Source organism: Schistocerca serialis, chromosome 9 (genome assembly GCF_023864345.2).
Source record: "Schistocerca serialis cubense isolate TAMUIC-IGC-003099 chromosome 9, iqSchSeri2.2, whole genome shotgun sequence".
Lineage (NCBI taxonomy): Eukaryota > Metazoa > Arthropoda > Insecta > Orthoptera > Acrididae > Schistocerca > Schistocerca serialis.
In genome coordinates, this window is record NC_064646.1 from 308,414,529 (window position 1) to 308,420,528 (window position 6,000).

Here is a 6,000-nt window from a genome sequence, read left to right on the forward strand (position 1 = left end):
ATGGTTTCACTCAATCAATTAATGTGAATGCCGTAATTGTAGCTTCAAAAAGAAACCATCGATCTCTTTCGTGACGTTCATCCTGTTGTATTCTGTCTCTAGCAACCTCTTTGTTTCTTACATCCTTCTTTCAGTGTTCAACAACAGCAGTGTCATTGCAAGTAGCACAAACAGTCTGGTTAATATATGCTCAGTTGCATAACCTTTACTATGATAACATTGGTCCGTAGCAACTTTGTTGCGGCTTGATGATTGAGGGTAAAAGTCAGCGATCTCTACATTTATAACGAGCGTTCAAAAAGAAACGAGCTGGAGGCATAATTAGAGAAACCAGTACTTGTATGTTGGAAGTATTGACCCTGGCTGTTGAGACACTTATCCCACTGTGACACAAGGCGGCGAATGGTTGTCTCATAAAATTCCCGGGTCTGCGATGTTAACCAGTTCCGCATGTACAGCTGGACGTCGTCGTCCGAGGCGAATCGTTTGCCCCTCAGACCCTTTTTAATGGAACCAAGATGGCCCGCTTCTGATGGCATAATCCTGCAGCACGGGAGAACAGTGAATTCCCAGCGTTACTCGCAGACCTTGACCACCCTTCGCCAAGCGATCAATCAAAACGACCAGGCAATCTCACCCATGGGGTCATTCTGCTCCACGACAATGCAAAGCCTCATACGGCCAACACAGTCGCGGCACTCCTGCAGAAATTCAAATGGGAGGCTCTCGGCCACCTTCCATACAGTCCGGACCTCTCCCCCTGTGATTACGCCGTTTTAGGCCCCCTTAAAAATGCTCTGAGGGCCAAATGATTAACCTCGGATGACGACGTCCAGCTATACATGCGAAACTGGTTAACATCGCAGCCCCGGGAATTTTATGAGACAACCATTCACCACCTTGTGTCACAGTGGGACAAGTGTCGCAACAGCCAGGGTCAATACTTCTAACATAGAGGTACTGGTTTCTGTAATTATGTCTCTGGATCGTTTCTTTTTTATTTATGTTTTAATCGTAGATTTCGTTGTAACATAAGGGCATGAGGTTCAGCACAAATCGATAAATTAGGCACTACACTTCTAAACATACATGTACGTGTAATTTGTAAAATTAAATATCGTATTCAATGCAGGCACCTTGAACAAAGTTGCCATTGTTTGCTCAGCCATGCCACTACTGATTAATGTTATCTATGAAAAATGAGATGTTACTAAGTACAAACTGCTATTAAAATGTGCAATATCACATACATCTCAATCTAAACAGAAATGCAGTTTTGCACACTTGGGTATGTGTCCTGATGCAATGCCTACTTAAAGCATTGCCACTTAGCGTCATTTATTGAGTTTTCAGGAAAAGTATCTGCACTTATTAGTTCTGTACGTGGTGTATTTTGGAAACAGACGTATGTACGAGGCGACGACAGTTGATGGGCAATAGTGTTGCAAATGCGTCGGTTTCCTGCAAGATGTACACAGCAAATAACACGAAATATTTGGGAGCATTTACTTTTCTGTTACCATTTGCTGGAACAAAACTGCGAGAGAGGTTCTATGTAAAGTTCGTATCTCACCTAGAGGAACCAATTGTTTTGGTTATGTAGACGCCTCCCAAAGAAGTATTGCGATCTCGTCTTATCTCTCGATTAACTCCCTCAGCCACTGTTATAATTCACGAAATTAGATTTTCAACAGTAAATGAGTACATAATCCTTAATTACGTGCACATTGATCAAAACTTTCTGCCTTACAAGATGGCGGACGATGCAGGCAACAGTCTGCAGGCACGCTAAGGGACCAACGTTTTTCATCCAGATGATGTATGCTGTTGTCCAAAGAAACATTATTTTTCTTATATTATTTAAAAGCAGTCTTTAAGTTCGGAGATTCACTTGCACAGTAAAGCGCTACAACTTTGGAACATCGCTAAATCTTTTTGAAATATGCTTACTGGTGCTTGGTGCACCCACTGCTCTGCAACAGAACCATGTAATAAGATTCCATCAGTAAACCCAGATAGGGACCAAAGAGGAGTCGCAGGCGCTAGGAGAATGGAGTGTGTTCAGGGGTAGCAGAAAATGAATATTTGGATTTTTGTGGTTTAAAAATGTTAGACGAGTGCCAGGAGGGCTCCTTAAACGCGTGTTCTTCCTTCCTTCACCTGCAGCCTAGCTAGAGTACGGTTTCTCGACTCCGACGGGAACATTATTACACTGTACCATTCCTTTTATTTCTTTTTGCAGTAAGAACAGTGACCAAACATCTTGCAAAAATAAAATTGCCTTAACCACCGAGTAGAATGTTACAACTTCTACATTTCGAAATTTGTACTGCTGTTCCGTGCACAGGAGTTTGCAATTGTAGACCAAGTATTTTGCAGAAAACACACGCAGGTGTAAGAAGTTGTTCCGTCTAGATTTGTAGGATGTGTAGGTAAGTACACATCGATGATAGGCAATGAAAACGTCGTAACTACATCTGTCTCCCAAAATTTCGTAATTCCAGTAATCAGTAATTCCATTATGAAAGCGAGAGACCGAGCGAGGTGGCTCAGGGTTTAGCACACTGGACTCGCATTCGAGAGGACGACGGTTCAAACCCACGTCCGGCCGTCCAGATTTAGTTTTTCCGTGGCTTCCCTAAATCGCTGCTGGCGAATTGGTCTCTTTCAAAGAGCACGACCGATTTCCTTCCTCACCCTTGCCGCTATCCGAGCTTGTGCTCTGTGTCTAATTACCTCGATGTCGACGGGATACTAAATCCAGTCTTCCTTCCTTCAAAGAGAGATTTGGCATCGCATTAATTCCTCTTATCTGTCAATAACTAGGCTTCTACTAGACAGGTAACATGTAGCAGCTTTATTTGTATGGCTTCTACTAGACAGGTAACATGTAGCAGCTTTATTTGTATCACTTTATACTGTTTTTTAAGAATCCGATTTTGCTTCTCCGGTAAAATTTTGCAAAATAGGGTTACGAGTTTTCATTGTCTACCATCAATATAGTACAGTTACTCCATGGTCAAAAACAGAGCCAAAATCAAAAACATTTGGTAACACAAACTGTTTGCTACGAAAAGATTAATTTCAGTGAGAAAATAACAACGCATCAAGGAGGTATGTAACCACTTCTAATTCTAAATCAATTAATCGTCACGCGGTAATTTCAGGGTCACAGGGAGTCACTCTCAACTCCGTTCCCTCTGTTTCAAACTGGACCAAACGCTGAAAAGAGAGTCACTTTTAAGAAATGCCTCACAAATAGTTGGAAATCTTTTGATGTTATGAAGTATAAAGAAGGTCTGTATAACTTTGCAGCCTCTCTGGTATATTACGTACCAAACATATGAAAACATTATTAATTAGCATAAACTGTTTCGTAAGTAAAAAAAGTCGACGATGGAAACACTTTATTGAAACTCGTTTCACTTAACGAAAAATGCACATTTAATTTCATTTGAATGTTAGTATTTCGTTCAAAAACAAATATCTTTCACAGGATTTTTTACTCGATCCTGAAAGGCTTTTCTGTTGAACTGTAAGGAACCTACATCAAACTGGGGTGAAATCACGCTCCTACTGCTCGATGATTACTGCTCCTCAGCTTGTAAAATAAAAATAAATTCCAGTTACTTAGACATTAAATTCGTATTAACGCCAACAGACAGGCAGTCTCAGTTTGGTCGTTTCACATTAGTGTCCTGTTACAGAGCAGATCGGAGAAATATCTGCCATGAACTATAGAAACGGGGGAAAAGAAGAGGCAGAATTATTTTGGAACGTGGTGTTACAGGCACACTCTTTGAGTCCAGTTGGACTGATAAGATAGCGAATTACAATGTTCTTAAGAGTGCAAAAGAAAAGGACTTCATGACACCCTACTGCAACACAATTTCATATTATTAGTCAACTATTAAGACATGAGGGTCTCCAAAACAGTAATAGAGGCTACGTCACTGTAAAAAGAACTAAAGGAAGGCGCTACGTCTGAAGTACGTATCAAATTATAAAACATGTCGGCTGTAGCTCGTACGGAGAAATGAAGATGACAGAAAGACATGAAGAGTGTAGATAACGCTGACAACCAAACTGCTGGTATCCAAACTTCGGCTTGAGTACTACAGGCAGAAGTAGGGCCATTTTTAATTTACACCAAGCCCTCGTTATTATTCTTTCTTTGATGAGACTGTTTTATGTATCCAAATACAGTAATCGGAAACCGGTAGAGTGACAGTTGTTCTCAGTGTCGCATCACTTCTGTAAGAACGCATGAATGACAATTTACAGTTCTGTATTGCATTTGCGAGTCGAGTAGGATTTAGAAGCGATTATATCACATGCCGAATACGCCGTTCAAAAAGTAACTCTTCATAAATAATCGATGACAAAGTTATGCGATATGTTACAGTAATTAAAGTAACTGGAGCTGCTAACTTACTTGTTACGCGTCAATCAGTAACACTGGGTACTCCCCTCTCACATACTGGAACGCTGCACCTGTGCGGAGCGGACTGAAACTACCTACCGCTACCAGAGAACGCTCACAAGCCACTGTGCGGCAGCTAACCGCGCAGCTCCACAGGCAGTAGCCGTTCGCGCATGCGCAGAAACCACGCTGCCGCTTCCGACGATTCCTGACGTAACAGCGAAAAATAGCATACACGCATCGGAGATAACACTGCCAACCATGCACACCGAATTGAGGTACACACGCTTGGAAATTCGCGAGCTTTCGGGTATGAGAGTCTCTCATCTGCGATTCCTTTCTGATAAACATACGCGAAATTGAAAATTATTTATGTTAGACGGTAGTCTTATCGTAGAGGGCTGGTCTTCGTCTGCTTCTCTGCATATAGGTGTCGTAATCAGTGTGGCAACATTTGAAACATCGAGCCATACCAACACCGACTCAAGGGAAGGCCTCGGCGCTTGTTAGTGACGTCACGTCAGCTAGACACGGCGAAAGCCAGGTCTGTTGCAGGCAGAAACGCCTGGGCGTGTTTATCACTATAAATCTCTTATTTTTGGACAATGTTTGGTATTGTTTTGGATTCTGCAGTTTTATTTAGATGAAAGATTTTCTTATTGTCGTAAAGCTGCAAATGAAGATCATAGTTCTGTATTACTGAATCCTGTCGAAACAAACGTAGATCAATATGAGAAGATGCTTTGCCCCACTGCAAGCTTCGGAAATTTTACATTCAAGTAACTATCCATTTTGCTATCGAAACTTACCCCAATCCCCTTACAATGAACTCGTTTCTTTTATTTATTTATTTATTTCGTTTTACATCGTCACTGGAAATGTGAACTAATTTACATGTGTAAATGTCCAACTGTTGCCAGTCATTAGATTACAGTCGTTTTCAACGAAAGGAATTCTAAACAGGAAACAAAATAGCTTCATATATCGAAAATACTGCTGAGCTTAAACTTTTTTAAACATGCACATTAGAAAAGATAAATATTCCTCTCTTGCAACTGAAAGGAGAAACTTTATAAGATAAAAAACTTTGTTTGATAAAACAAGTATCTCTCTTTTGCCTCTTCTTCTGTCCCCCACCCCCTCCCCCAACGTGTACAACCGCAAGATATTTCATTAACATACAGTGCTCCGCACCCCATACTCAACCAAGATACCTAAAGAAGAGTACCAATATGTTCACAGTTTCTTATAAAAGCAACCCAGTACAAACGTAATTTCCTCAGATTTACAAATAAGGTAAAGAAGCACGAATTCTGTTGCTGCTGGACCATGAAGTTGTTTTTGTATGTCAATTCTTAAAACAGGTGGAAATTTAAGTTCGGGAGTACACAGTTTGTTAAGAAGTGTAATGAATTGCACAATTAATTGATTGCAGAAATCTCTCAGAACAATGTGTGTTGGTCAACTACCGCCAATAGTTTCACATTCTCCTGTGTCAGAGAGGGAGACACCACCATTATGAGTATGCCTGCAGCAGACCTGGTTCGCCGTGCCTAGCTGACGTGACGTCACGAACA

The 6,000-nt window shown here is 41.1% G+C and overlaps 1 protein-coding gene across 5 annotated transcripts in view; it reads right to left on the reverse strand.

Annotated features, from left to right (window-relative positions):
* The window catches only part of LOC126418892 (uncharacterized), a 277,815-nt gene extending 273,242 nt beyond the window's left edge, over positions 1-4,573 (reverse strand). For 3 of the 5 annotated variants that reach the window (XM_050085907.1, XM_050085900.1, XM_050085902.1), the window contains exon 1: positions 4,436-4,573. The gene's annotated coding sequence lies outside the window, so the exon portion shown is untranslated. The remainder of the gene's footprint in view (positions 1-4,435) is intronic. The other 2 variants (XM_050085901.1, XM_050085905.1) reach the window with 1 other exon arrangement.
* Between the last annotated feature and the right edge of the window lie 1,427 nt (positions 4,574-6,000).